At 48.4% G+C, this 15,481-nt stretch overlaps 1 protein-coding gene across 4 annotated transcripts in view; it reads left to right on the top strand.

The window, feature by feature from the left end:
- Nucleotides 1-15,481, top strand: part of LOC142583088 (uncharacterized) — a 249,566-nt gene that overhangs the window by 4,370 nt on the left and 229,715 nt on the right. The gene's annotated exons all lie outside the window — the stretch shown is intronic.

Raw genomic sequence — 15,481 nt, forward strand, 5'->3', positions numbered from 1 at the left:
CTCCCCCTTGTTTTCCCTCTATCTCTCACTTTTTCTTCGTACTTCTCCAGTTTCAAGATTTTGCCTTATCACGCGCAATTCTTTGGCGCAAGGTACCTGTACAATAACACAGAGAAAGCGAGAGAGAGAGTGACCTGCCGGTAGCAACGCCGTCGGTAATTCAATTCATGCGCATTACGAGCCCTTTCCTCGTCATTTACAACTTGCATCTTTGACGTCGTTAGCCACGTATACCAAGCTCGCTTTCTTTTTTTTTTTTTTTGTTCGCTGTTTGTTTCGTCCACGCTGTCACGCGCATTTCGTGCCCCAAATCGTCCCGCGTGCCCACGAGAGATGCCGCAGTGCCGACCGGCCTCTTTTTTTTTTTTTTTTCCCGCCCTTCCCGCCCTGAGTCGTCCGGCATCAACGCGTGCAGGCGCTCGTTAAAGCGCGACGCGCAGCGACCGACATATCGCGAGCCCCGCCGCTACGGGCAGCGTTTAGGCGGGAATGGAGAACGCGGTGCGGCTCTGTGTATCAGCACCGGGCGAACTTCGAGGCCGCCGGCGAGCAAGAGGCAGTTAACAGCAGCTACTATGGCTGCTGCTGCTGCTGCTTCATGCTCGAGTTAGCGCGCGCGCAGTGCTGAACTCCATCTCGTTTTCGTCCCACCTGAGTTTCGTAGGTTCCACTATAAAGGTACCCCCATATTTACAATATTGTTCCACCATTTAATGGAAACTATGTGGAACTAACATCCTCGAACATCGGTTCTTCCTTCGGTCGAGCTTCTTTCCACCTGTTGCGGCACTATTTAATTTCGTTCCTGTTAGCTTCCAGCAATACGTGGAACATATGTGCAATCATTTTCTGCTTGCCAGGATGGAACGACGTACCACATAAAATCACGAAATATATGAAATGCCCTCCATGTATTTGAACTATTTACTGTTTTGTTGTTTTAAATTCGCGTGATAAATACGTGGAACTATGTTCGAGGGAAATACAGCCACAATTGTTTAGAGCAGTGCTCCATAACCTGTGCCCGCTATCTGGAACATTCTTTCACACGTCTGTTACTGAAACCGCGTTCATGTGGGACATACTTCACACACCTATAGGTTCCACTGGCAACTAACTGGAACATACCCGCGAAAATGTTGCACTTCCTCAATGAGAACTCACGCGGAGCGAGATTAAGAGTGTGTAGCGAACGTGGTCGGCCCCAAACTGTCCCCGGCTGTGCACCGAGCCGCCGTGCCCCGCGGACACTCTTTTTTTCGAGGCCGGGTTCCAAATCGCTTTCGAGGTCGTTTTCGGCCGCCCCGTCGTTTCGCTTGTCTCACGGCGGGGACGCGTAATGAGCCCGTAATAGCTCTCCGCCGTCGCCGCGCTGGTTTAGCGCACGGCGTACGTATACGCGTCGCCAGGCCGGCACCGCCGCCGAGAGAGCGCACGTCAAGCCCCCGCACGCAAGGAGGCGCGGAGCTCTCACGTCTCGGCGCACACCTCTGGCGTGCGAACGATGGATCCTAAACGAAGTCGCTAAGTGAAAGATAAGTACGTAAGACGTTACGGAACGGAGACGCGCAGTAGGATGACGCGAAACGTAGACGACGCCCGTGACTGCATACTCCCTCTGTCTAACTGTCGCACGAGGGAAAGGGGTTCGTTGTGAAGGAACAGCTCAGGGAAGCCGACCCGCGGGGGCTTCACGTCTCAGACGAGCCTCACTCGGCACAACGCATACGGTTTCGTTCATCGACTGTAGCGAGAGACCAAGGCGACAGATATGTATATTCGCCTTGTGTCCTCCGCACGACAGCCTTGCAATGCTGATATATATATATATATATATATATATATATATATATATATATATATATATATATATATATATATATATATATATATATATATATATAAGCAACGTAATGTAGCGAGTGTCACGAGCTGTTAATGTCGTTAAGTTCATTTGGCGGCTGCCTCCGAAGGACGTAAATGGCCGGCCGATTTCCAGGTGCCCGCTTAGAGGACACTTTGGGCACAGTCGAGCCGCTTTAATGCACGCGCTGGTATTTCCGGAGAGGAGGGATAATTGCTGGAGTCAGAGAGACACCGATCGCCTAATTGCCCGGCACCTTGGTCCGTGCGATCGGCAGCACGGGGCGGATGTGCGAGTTAGACGCGTTCTTTGCAGCAAACGCAAGCAGAGCGCTCCAGTACTGCAATGAGTGCTGTGCACTGTAAGATGCCTTTTTGCGAGTCCGTCTTACGTTTGCTGTGGGCATACTGCGCGGAACATCAGGCATCTCGTGCCTTCTCGCGTATCGCAGCAAGCGAATGGGCTAAAAAACAAAACTGGTTTTTCGCTCCTTTCCAGTGAACCGACCTATTTGCTGCACCTCGAAAGTGTGCATTTACGAGCGAGTCAGTTTGGGTCGCTCCTTCGTGCTCTGTAGTGCAAAGAGTCTCACCTCAGCTATTAAGCTATTATCTGCAATGTCGAGGCGATTAGAGCGTCGTATAGGGATGCCGTACCCGTATGCATAATCGTACTGGTAAATGTGATTCGCCCTTTGCAGTCGTTGACTGACATTGTTCGGAAACTTTTTTTTTCCTCCCGAAACTTCCCACTGCGTCTTTCGCTCGCCAACACGAAAGACGAAGCACTTCGGTAGTAAAATCTTCGGGTCATTATTACGTGCCTCGTTTATAGCGAGGCTTCTTTTTTTTATATATATATATAAAGAGACGTTCCTTCTGGGGTTTGTTGTCGCTGCTGTACGCCGGCTCCGCGGCGACATTCCATGATGGTCGCCGAACGAAGAGGTTCTTTTTTTTTTTCCTCGCCAAACACGTGTCGGGCACGTCGTATTCCATCTGTTTCGCTCCGCAAAGAGAGGCAAACCCCCAAAGTGGACACGAAAGAAAAAAAAAAGAAAGAAGAAAGGCTCGAAAGTGGTCGCACTCGCCGACAGTGTCGCAAGCCGGATCGGCTCGCGGGCTCAAAGTGGCTCTTTTCCTGCGCGCCAGAGATGACTTAATTGGGTCGCAGGGCACGTCCTGCATTTTCGCCTCTGCCGTCATGCGCATGCAGTACGGTGAGAAACGGCGCAAAACGAGAAAAGCGAGAAGAAAAATAAATGAGGCTGCTTTTCAAGCTTGCGTAGTACCTCACCACGAATGGACACTGAGTCGCACCGTGTTCGTGACTATGCGTAGGAGACAAGGGGAAAACGACAACGACAGACGCGCGCGACCTAGCCGGAAAAAAAGAGTGAAAGAGAGAGAGAGAGAGAGAGAGAGAGAGAGAGAGAGAGAAAGAAAGAAAATGCTGAGACCGTACCAGAAATACAAAAATGCGTTCGTAAGGAGTTCACAACGTGTGGTTACAACTTTTTCCTCAGAAGGGTTCGTGGGATGGCCTAACATTTGAAGTATGCGCTCTCACTCGGCAATTAATAAGGTTTGCCGGCCTGTTTTTTCTGTCATTTCTTAATTTTTTTTTTGACGAGGGCGCTCGTGAACACCATCAAGGCGGCTTGAAAACACACTCGTGTCTTTTTCCTTCCTTTTCTTTCACCCTTGCCCTTCTTTTTCAACATCTCTACGCTCCGTTTTATACTTTGCAGGCAACGCTGCTGAAGCTGCCCGCGAGTGGTGCGGCCATAAAGGGTCTCACTTTCTGCGAAATGATAGCTTTGTATATTACAGCTGCGACTTTTGGACGCACGTAGCGTTATGCCAAACCACGCACCATTCGACACGTTCGCTCATCCAGTATGCGACGTACTATATTACCGGTCGCGACCGCAAGAGGCACCCGTGCTGTGGCCACAGGTCGAGAGATGCGTCTCTCTCTCTCTCTCTCTCTCTCTCTCTTTCTCTCTCTCTCTCTCTCTATCCGCTCTATTGGCGGCGGCAAATACATAGGTACATATTTGCGAAGCCGTCCACGTAATATTTGCGTCATATTTTGGGACGTAAAAGTGTGGCGTGATGTTACGTCGATGTGCGCGCAGTGTATGTGTACCTACATGTTTCTTTCGTGTATGACGCGCTATTTATCGGTCGGTAGTGCGAGGAGGAGTGAGAAACGTCCCTCTACAGCCTTCGCAATATAGCGTCACCGCTGTGCATGAAACAAAATATAGGTTACAACTTTTTTTTTTTTTTTCACACACGCGCTCTATTAGGGCTTGTCGCCTCGTTCACTTCTGCCGTTCTGATTTCTCTTGTGTAGGACGGCAAACAAAGCGTTCGCAATCTTTGGTCCGCTTTCCGTCGGACCAATAGTGACGGGGCGGAACGGAACGGAACGAAATAATAGCACCGCCCGTCGCGAGACGCGAAACGTTTTTTTTTCGAGCTCCTGCTCCGCGTTTTCATATCGTCGGTTGAAAAGGAGTGAAGCGCGTGATAGGCAAAACAGGGGGAGGAGAGGGAAGGGGGGAAGAAAGAAAAAAAAAGAAACGTCGAGCTAGATTTCATCCGTGTACTTTTGGCTTTTATTCTTTCTTTCTAAGCGGTGCCCAACACAGGCGAATCGGACATGCCGCTCCGATTCGACTGCCGTTCCAATGCCGACTGCTCGCATGTTCTACTTTCTTTCCTATCGCCATTCAACGTCAAGGAAAATGATATCTCATTTTCCCGGCTGCACTGCTGTGCTAGCTGCGCACGAAAATAGCCTCCTGGAGATTTTGAACGGAGAGCGTGAACAAACAGCGGAAATGCTGCTACTGCTGCTGTAGCTGCCACATCCGTCACGGCCCGGACAGGTCGCGGCAAACCGGGAGGCTGCAAATTGCCGCCATATTCTGACAGTTTTCTCACTGCTCCGCAGGTGACGCGCGAAGCTTCCAAAGCATTCTCTGCAGCGTATTTCCCTTACGCCCGAAATCAGTACTGTCTGTGTGCGTAGAAGAGCAGATTTAGGGGGGCCTCGAATTTGCGGGACCGACCATGAAACGTGCACATACGGCTGTACACTAACACGGACACAGTCGTGCGTTGTAATCCGCATAGCCCTCCGAGCGCCCCCTATAATTCAGCGCGCTCGAAGATCAGAGGCTTTTAAGCGTCGTTCAAGTCGTATCCTTCTTTTCCACATCCGCGTACGCGGCTCGTTCCTGTCGTGTGACATGCTCTGAAGAGGATGAACAAAAAAAAAATAATAAGACCAGCTGGAGGAGGAAGAAAGCAAGCGCGGTTTAGGATGTAAGGATGAGACGCACAGAAGAGGCTCGCGTATCGAACGGTCAAATATCCCGCGGGGCGCCGCGAGAGAGCACCTCCACTGCGGGACGCCTATAAATACCGTATACCACACAGACATGCCGCATCGCCCGCCGAAGACGCCGCGCCGATATATTTCGGGAACGCACAGACACCTACTTCCTACATAGCGGGGCTTCAAGCAGCGCTGGCTCGCTCATGCGCGCGCCTTGCCCGCCGTGCGAGCATGCCCGCGAGCCTCGTTCTGCGGGCCGCTTGGCTCCATCCTTCGAGGCTTCTCTTATTTCTGATTTGCTGCGGTCGTGCTTTCTTTTTCTTTCTCTCGTTTCTTTTTCGGAGGAACGACCCGTTCCCGGGCTTTCTGCGAGCACGGCCGGGTCAGACACGCGAATGGCGGCGAGGGAACCGCACCGTCCTCCAAGGCGAGCCGTGAGGAATCCTCGAGAACGCAGCGGCCGAGCGTTTGCGCAGGGCATGCTCGTATAAACACGGCTAGGTGTGAGCGCTCGCGTGTGTGAGGCGCTCGTGCGCTTCATGCCACCGTGCTCCTTCGTATACAGCGCTGTGTTCTCGCGTGCCTGAATTCGCTGTGAGGGTATACGATGTCGTGGCACCTATAAAGCGTGAACTGTGTTGCTGACCGCAGAACGGGACGGAGAGTTGTGCCGCGATTCTTTGTAGCCCGATGATGCAAATGAGCATTGCTTACTTAGCGCTTCGCGAATGAAAACGTGGTTACGCTCTATATCAAGCGGAATGCTCCAGCGCGTATGCGCTATCTATAGATTGAAAATAAAGGCGGACGGAACACCAAACTTTGTGCTGGGTTCACCCTTCGCCAAAGTCCTCTGTAATTGAAGGCCTATATCGTACAGAAAACGGAACTGTATACGCGTATTGCGTTCTGCATACAATGCGCTTTGTATTATGTTCTTTTTCTATTACGCATAGAACACGGGAGGTCTGTTCTTCAGGGCGTTCGACACGCGCTTTGCCGCGGCTAGCTTCCACAACACTGCACGTGCATCTAAGCAGCCGCATAGCCGAGCTCCACCTGGCGGGATCTGAGGCTTGACTCGGCTTGTCTCGGCAGTGTCGGCGTATAGCCCCGCTGCAACGCATATACACACCGGTTGTAAAACACGGATAGAGGAGGACCCGTCGCGGCGCCGTGACTTGCGGCCGGTTTGTAAGCCTCGCCGCGCCGCTTCCGACTTTCCTAACCCAGAGACTCGCATGTACTCGTTTCTGTACTGCGGCCTCCTTCTTGCGGTAATCACGCCGTGCATCCGATCCGCCCTCCTCGCCTCTTGCCTTTAGTGCGACGGCGATAAAACGGGAAGGGATTCAAAGAAGCCACCGGCTAAGGATGTGGGGGCACGTGTGCGATACAGCCCTTGTCGTCGTGCTCTCGGGGCTGTTATTTTTTTCTTTTTCTTTTTTTTCTTTTGCGACGCCATTCCGTCGACCTCCCTGGGTGGTGTGCGACCGATTTGGAATTGCCACTTCTGGCCACGCCGCTCTGATGGCCTTTCGGGTTACGGTGTTGCTGATTTGAAACTTTACGTTACGCCGTTTGCCGATCTCTACACGAAGTGTAAATGATGTGAAACTTGCTTGTGACAAGTAAGAAGAAGAATGTCAGCAGGCGGCCCGCTTCAAATTGAGCACAGGCGAAGTAGCAGCAAAACATTTCTTGCAGGCGTAGGTATACTGACTAGCACTATACCATCACAATGGGAGACACGACGGAAAGTTTTGACGAACATTCGGCCCCGTTATTCCAGCCAGGGTAGAGCGCACCACCTGTAGCTGAACGGATGTTTCTTTTACAATATACCAAAATGAGTGAGGTCTGGGAAATTGCCGTCATTGGAAAAGATAAACTGTGCATTTTAGTTGTCCTCTTCGCGACGTTATGGCACTTTGTACATTGCACTGAGTTTGACGTCTTTACACTTGTCCAGTTGTTAACTTACAAGCATTTAATGCGCCGAAATATCGTGTCCAGATCCAGTTGCTCTCGACGGTCCTTATTATCGTCGTTACCGGATGGTTGAAATGCATGGCTAAATAAGATCTTTGCTGGCCTTTCTAACTTATCCAGAGAAGGTAAGATAGATTGCACCAGCTTAAATGCAAACACTCTGCAGCAAAAAGGCTTATTATTATTTTTTTATTGACAGCGAAAACAACAACAAAGTGTATTTTCTTCTCATCGACGCTCGAGACTTCCTCTCCCCACTTCAGACTACATTTTTAAGAGCTTCAGAGGTCATATTCACGTCACGACATGCGGTTAGCGAGGCACGCTTACAAATCGAATGGCACAATGCCTGGAGCCAAGTACACCACGATAACAAAATAATCATTCACCGCTCTCATGAAACTAAATTCAGTTATTTTATATGTGACCCGCCTTGTAGGACGTTTGCAATGCATGTATAAACGCGAACAAGTGGAAGCGCAGGGAAAAAAAGCCAATGACACGTTTTGCCTTTTTTTTTTTGCCTTTTCAGCCGCGCGTGAGAATAAGGCCATTATTACGTAGTAAAGCACTAAACTCTCGTTTATGTTCGCGGACTCATTTCCACTCGCTCTATGTGCGAATGGCGGGCATGCAGGCAAAAGTGGGACAGTTTTTTTTTTTATTTACTGAGTCGAATGGAAGTTACATCACTTCGTTCTGTCCTCCGTGTCTCCGACATGCATTTGCTTTCTGCTCAGGTCAGATTTGAGCCTACCACCTGGACACGCCGTTTGATTCAGCGTTCTGCGTGTACAAGCCAGTAGTGATAAACAGGGATGGTTACAGAAAAAAAGGGGTGTACATAAAAAGCTCTGCCTGTATCATGCTGTTGTTACTTTTGTTATATAAATATAGGAGCGGGGCTCTCATGGTAGAGAAAGAAATAATTTGTATAGTAGCTTAAAGTGAAGAAAAGAACTGAAATTCTCTCGTTGATATGCACCAGCCGCTTCTCCCCTCACGAATGGAAACACTTACACAGTTCATCGTGCTTGTATTTAGTCCTTCCCCATGATCCTGTACGTAAGAAGACCAACGAAGTTACGCGTAACGGTACCATCACTAAACAGTCAAAGCTGCCATGAAACAACAAGCAAAGTTTACTGTATTCATAGGCGAAGCACCTAAATTTCACTACCGTGCACAAGATATAAAGTTAATCCGTTGGCGTGCTAAGTGGCCGCATCAACAACCTTGTAGTTCGTAAATGCATAGTGTATGTTGTTTAGTTGGTGTACGTGTGTGCTTTGCCGCTATTATACGCAAGCAACAGCCATACGCGAAAGACCCGCTAAACACCGCTCCTCGCGTGGCATCCGTTAGATATCCCCAAACGTGCGTCACTCTGTCGATGCACGTTACTTGAGACTGCGAAGACGTCGTGTGCGCAAATGCCGTCGAAGATTAAAAGCGCGTAAGCACGGAAACTGCAGGAATGGGTGGTCTTTACGCAGTGCAACGGCAAAAGCAGCTGTGCACGTACGTAGCCGTTCTCAAGTTGCAGTGGGAATCTTCATTTGACCTTTCCAATTGGGTGACATTTTGCTTGTGCGGTGAAAGATTACCTTTTTCCGCTGAGCGTTGTCGCCTCTGGCTCGCATGTTTGCAACGCGAGATGCCGACTGAGGAAGCCTTCGCACCTGACATTTTGGAAAGTCGAGCCTGGGCGAAGTAATTTCCGCTGATGTTTCGAAGGAGCAGTTTGCCTGCAGGCATGCGCACAGCGCACTTCTTCTAATGTACTGCATGCAATGCTAGATGTATGGGGTTCTGTGCTGTCACCTTCCTTCAGAAGAGTAGGCAGGCATTGTGCCCCTTCCGGTGGCAGTTGCCAGCGTGCTCCTCGCTTTCCCTTTCCTGTTACCTGTGTATATTTGTGTATGTGTTCAAAACAAATAATAATAATAATAATAATAATTCTGTGGCTATATAGGGACATATCGCCAAATAATTAAAGAAAGAGAGAATAAATAATTGATCCAAGGGTCTCACGCACTGTGGGAATCGATGTAAGCGAAGGTTTGTATGCGGCTTGCTTTGTTTGTACCTCCGTGCCGGCCGGGGCGCGCGGAGGCGAGCGCCCTCTGGTGGTGTGGCAAGAAACCCAGCGGCGCGCGTCAGCAAGACTGCAGCAGCTGCGCCCGGAGAGTCGTGATAAGAAGCAAAGAAAGCTTAGCTTTAATAACAATATAATAATCATTAGTCAGCGCCTACACGAAGGCAAGATATTCTGCCGAGCCCGCCGTGGTCCAAGCTGAAGTTTAGCGCAACAAGCACTGACTTTACAAAGCTGCAGACACACCGCATGCATCTGTCACTTACTTACTTGCTCCACTAGAACACTTAACCTCCTTTAATTTCGTAATCACCACCAGAAGAGTGCTGGCGATATAGCGGGCACCGTTTTCGAAGGGATTAAGGTGTTTGCACAAAGAGGTCCTGCAGAATGCTCCTGACTGTTTCCTCAAGGACTGTCCTCAGCATTTCTAAAAGAGGTTTCCTATGCAGAAAAGGTATATTTTGGGGTTTTCAGTATGTCCAATGCAGTCTCGCTTTGGGTGTGTGCGTGCGTGCGTGTGTGTGATGGAGACAGATCGCATATTATAGCATGCGCCACGCAATGCAGTTTTTCATTGGGTGCTTCAAAATTTTTTTCATAACTTCTCGTAGCTGGTGTGATCCCCATCATATGCATCCCCATATCCACGTGTGCCAGTCACACGCAGTTCAATCCGCACTACTCACGTTCAACAGTTGCTCCTGCTTCGCACTCCTGTTCTGAGCTTCAAATTTAAAGCGAAGCCTCCTTAGGCTATCCGCTCGCGTTTGGCGTGGCGGTTGTCTGCTGCTTGATGCTGTCTGCTACTGGGTCTCTCTTTACTGTGGCTGATGTATGTATGTATGTATGTATGTATGTATGTATGTATGTATGTATGTATGTATGTATGTATGTATGTATGTATGTATGTATGTATGTATGTATGTATGTATGTATGTATGTATGTATGTATGTATGTATGTATGTATGTATGTATGTATGTATGTATGTATGTATGTATGTATGTATGTATGTATGTATGTATGTATGTATGTATGTATGTATGTATGTATGTATGTATGTATGTATGTATGTATGTATGTATGTATGTATGTATGTATGTATGCAAAGACTATATGTATACCAAATGCTGCTGTTAGTGAATGTTTCTATATAAACCTCGTGCGGAGATCTGACCAACAAATGTGGAGGCAGTAAGCGCAGCCTCTGTTCTGAGTAATAAAAGAAAATCCAGCATAAAACGTGAACATATAATGTTGGCCCATAAGCATTCCTAAAGCACACCGACCTGTTAGTGGCATACCGCGTTATATTCAACGGATTTATTGCTTTACCTAATTTTCTTTGATTTAGACATTCGCTACATGTGTCACTGGATGCGTGCCCGTTTTTGGCCCATCCTTCAGAATGGGTGTGTGCCCCTGTTGCACAAGAAGTGCATAACCCTTAAATGTAGCAACCGATGGGCCATACATTCTTTTTTTTCGATCATGTGGCGTCCATCTGGGAGACGCTCACTTTGGGGAATCTCACCATTGGGAATGAGCTGGACAGTGACAAACCCGCTGTCAACTACGCATGCGCAATGACTACAAGCACTGATCGTCCCTTTCGTGCAGTGTGTCTCCCGCTAACTTTCTATGTTCCTTCGTTCTCTCTTACGGGCAGTATGTTTTTTTTATCACATGGCTTTGTTACAGTCTTTACAACTGCACGATTCAAGGGGAATATGCACATCAGCATCATCTATGTACAGTCACCCGCAAAAGTTTACGAGACGCGGGATATGCGAAAGAGCCAAATTTCCGCGAAGCCTGTACATGTAGCCTCTATTTAAAATATTTGATCCCTAGCAGTTCTTGCGAACTACACTGTGATCTATTAAATTAGAAGCGCTACGCCTCAACAGAGCAGAAATCCGCATTTGTCGTGAAAGCCGTGCCCCGTAAACTTTTGTAGGTGACTGTACATTTAAACAGAAGGGCTAGCATAGTTGGCTTCCATGGAATGAAAGGGCCGAAAGCAATGTGGTAGCTGGACATAAATGTTAAGACTCTCATTTAACTCGTTCAGCCAGCTCTCCGTGAAAAACAGCGCAACTGAAATTTCATGTAGATGAACTTTGATCTTCACGCGTTGTGTGCCATCTGCTCTAGCGTCGTCTCTGCCCTGGAGCCTCGGGCGCGTGCGAGCAGAAAGGAGAGTGGAAGAACAGGTCTTGTGTTGGCTCGACTTTTCGCTCCGTGAGTATACGCGTCAAATTAGCCGAGCGCACGTGCGAGGTCGAGAACTTGCACGCCTTGGCGCGTCCTCTGCGCTAGAGGAGCGAGAGCCTGAGAGGCCTATAGGAGGCACGAGGACTGCGCGTTAAAGATGTACTGAGGCGCAAAGGCGAAAATGAAATTGCCCCGGACAACCTGGAAGCAAGATACAGACGGAGACATTGAATCACGTCACACACACGCATTCGCATGCTCGTTCCCTTTCTCACACGGTTCCCTGCTGTCAAGTTCGCGCTCGCCTTCGTCAGCTTTTCACTTGTGTTCGTAGCGAAGAATGAGAGTAGTCGCGTTTTTTGAAAACCAAGTCGGAGCCAAAGCGCTGCTCGATATTTGCCCAAAGAGGCGAGGACGGGTGGGCGAGCCAGGCCGGTTGACCGCCCTGCAAATCGCCGCGGCAAACGAGCGGGCGAAAAAAAAAAAATGAGACACGCTCCGCTGGCCCGTGGTGCTGGACGCTTGCTCCCCTGTCTCGTACCTTTACGAGTTTTTTTTTTTTTCTCCATCTGCGCATACGTCGAAAGAAGAGCTCAGCGTGGCTAGCTGACCGACCTTGAGGCGCGCGCTCAGCATTGCCCTGAACCGTGAAGCGGGTTGCGCGACGGCGGCAGCAGCCACCACCGTGCAACTCCCCCTCGGTGTGCCTCGGAAGAGACGCACCTCTCGCAGGCGCCTTGTACACGCGAAGCCTGGTTTTACGGGCTTCTTTGCTTGCTTCCTGGACTCTTCGTTGCGCGCGCCATTTATTTACCCTCGCCTGCCTGCGGGCGCGCAGGTCGGATCGCCCCAGGCAGAGACCGGCCAAGCCCTTCTTTGGCCCCCTCCCCCCAACCCTCTTGACTTCCTTCCTCTCGCAATCCTCCATTGTTGTCGGTGCTGCACCAAAAGCATCAGGGGTGAGAGACGCTCGCGACCTGCGCGTATATATACATTGCGTCACGCGACAGTTGCCGTCTGCGCGCAAAGAAAGAGAAGGCGGGTTAACCGGTTTCATGTAGTTTCGTAGTTCATAGTTTCGCTCCGGCCAGGAAGTACGGCGCTTTCATTAAGCGCGTCTCCAGACGGAGAGCTCTCCGTGTGCCGTTTGAAAGAAGCGCGAGCTTTTCGGACGCGATGTCGGACACGAAAACGTCGTCGCTGTTGACAAGAGAGGAGTGCGTAGCGGGGCGTAGCCTTGCTTGAGGCCGGAATTCGAGCATTGAAATTTGCATGCGCAACGTGATGCGCCGTCACGAAAGCGGTACAATTTACAGGGACAATGCCGAAGATGCGCTGTTCGTTTCGGCCTGATCTTAACGACAGGCACTGAGCAGTAGAAGTCGAAAAATATCAGCGAATACGAATAATAAGTATCGAATATCGAATCGAATATAGCACAGACAAACCAGGACGCATGTATTGGCAGCAGGAATATTTACTTAAGGTATAATTAGGTACCACGCTTGCACTGGTTAATGAAAAAAAAGACAACTAACTATTAAGGGGAAGGGATCAATTTTAACCGCAAGATTACTGATTGTAATTGGAAATCATGACGAATGGCCGTGAAACTACCTTAGAGCGTGGTTGCAAAAAAAAAAAAAAGAAAGAAAAGGAAAGGAAGAAGAAAAATGTTTTCAAGAAAAAGTAATAGCTGTATCAGTATTTTCCCAAAAGCTCTGAATAAAAAGCAGAAGTTATTTAGAAAGAAACAGAAAACTGCTGAAGGACTTGTGTGAAGGACACACACGTAAAAGGGGCTGTTGCGAGGAAAACATCACAGGTTGCATCATAAAAGATAAAGCTACTACATGACTAAACTGTCGGAAACGCAAAATGACCGACTATAAGTAAAAATTATGGGTTGTAGGCTTCCGCCGAAAAATATAAAAACAAAGCTTGAGTTACCCATTTTGTTTCTTCATTGCTGAGAAAACGTTTAAACGTTTGTCCTTCTCTCGCTTCTAATAATTCGCCACTCGTTATTTAGCAGACGGAAAAACATTAACCAGAGTTTAACATTTCATTGTTTCGAAATACTTGGTTTGTTTCGAATACTCGAAAATACCAAATAGTTATTTTCGAATACCGAAACGAATTGTTAGTGCGTAGTACGCGATACGTATTTAAAGCTACGAATATTCGTTCAATCTCTGCTAAATAGACAGTAAACCACTACAGATTATCCGGTAAGTATTTCAGGAAAATTTTCTTTAGCAAGGAGAGACAGCCTAATAGTAAAAGATAAATAATAAAAATAAATACGGCAAACGCTTTCTTGAACATCGTGCGGCATCGAGGCGCCTGTGTCTAGCTAACGCCAGAGATTTCAGGTTTTTTTTTTGTTTACATTCAATGACCCAGAAATATCGCAATACCAACCGCGTTTATGTATTTGTTTGCTTTATGTATCAGTCGCGTCCTTTTAGTATTTTCAAACAAGTCGTTAGCCTTCACCAGACAATGGCAACGTCTGTTCGTCACTCACTGGGAAGTGGCACGAGAAATTGTTCATATATATATATATATATATATATATATATATATATATATATATATATATATATATATATATATATATATATATATTCGAAGTGCAGCTGATGGTGGTCTCCTCTGGACCACTGTCAGTTGTACTTTGCTCCTCAAAGAGGCAGGAGGTGTGTCGAGTGAGCTATTGAACGTCACATCGCAGTATGGTGGATGTGGTTTGAATCGTGAATCCGGGACCTCAAAGACGCGCGACGTAACCATAACGCTTCTCTCGCGATTACCGCTAAATTTTCGCTGAATTTTTTTTTTATTTCAGGAAGCTTTTCTAGCTTAATTCACTATTCACAAACTGCAATTCTTATTGGACAACCGGCGCCCGGGCTGTTGCAAGCGCGGCTGGCATGTACTTTGCGCCCGTTGTTGTCGCACTATCCGCCACGAAATTAGCGCTGAGCTTAACTTGGGGCATGTAGAGGAAGCTTATTTCGTACACTCAACGATTGCGATTTTTCCTCGTGCCGCCCGCGGCCTCCGTAGAAAGCAGTGGTTCGGGGAAAAGCTCCCCCAAGTAGATCTGCAGCACGTGTCTATCTAGGTACGCGCAAAATGTCCGAATACAGTGAGGACATATTGCACGAACAGGAAGGTGAAAGTATAACCAGTGTGAAACGAGGTGAAATCCTGGAATCATCCCTATAGACTCGTCCTGGATTTGTTGATGCTTAGCGAGGAAGCACCGCGTCAGTGCGCATGTTCATGTCACCATAGTTCGAAAACGTGCTCGTGATTGAAGGAAACGTAAAAAACAAAAAAAAAAGAAACTAGAAAAAAGAGGATGGAGGAAGAACGGTGGTGCCAGTTAACAGTGCGATAGCTTATCTGTATTCTTCCTTTTTTTTTTTCGCGGTGCAGATTGAAGCTTAAGATTTAAATATTTGGCTAAGCGGAAACGCTTTGAACTTCCCCTACCTGTACAGTGTGGAACGATGTTCAGAAGTTGCTTCCCGCCTCTTCCACGTATTCGGACGGTAACTTGCCTGTTTGTACATGTATACGGCCACCTTTATGCAACGTTTCGTGCGCGGGGCGTGGATAATGGAGCGTTCCTAATAGGACGCGGAAGTTATGCGCATGTCGCCTCCCCACGTATAGCTAAGCTCTTTTCCCTGTCCGGACACGATGTCTACGGACACTTGCGCGCGCGAGTGTGTTATCGCCTTTCTTTATGTTGCGTTTCCTCCGAGACACCAGCACTAACTTTATTTTCCAGGAAAGCGGATTTGAGGCGAGTGCCACGAGCAAGAGTGCAAGAGGAGATTAGACAGGGCAGCTCAAGCAGGGAGGCGTATACGTGCTGGCGACGGCGGCGAGAGGACAAAGTTTTTTTTCGCCGTCGTCTTTGCGTATGCAGGCTGTAATGGC

This window comes from Dermacentor variabilis, chromosome 5, assembly GCF_050947875.1.
Source record: "Dermacentor variabilis isolate Ectoservices chromosome 5, ASM5094787v1, whole genome shotgun sequence".
Taxonomy (NCBI): domain Eukaryota; kingdom Metazoa; phylum Arthropoda; class Arachnida; order Ixodida; family Ixodidae; genus Dermacentor; species Dermacentor variabilis.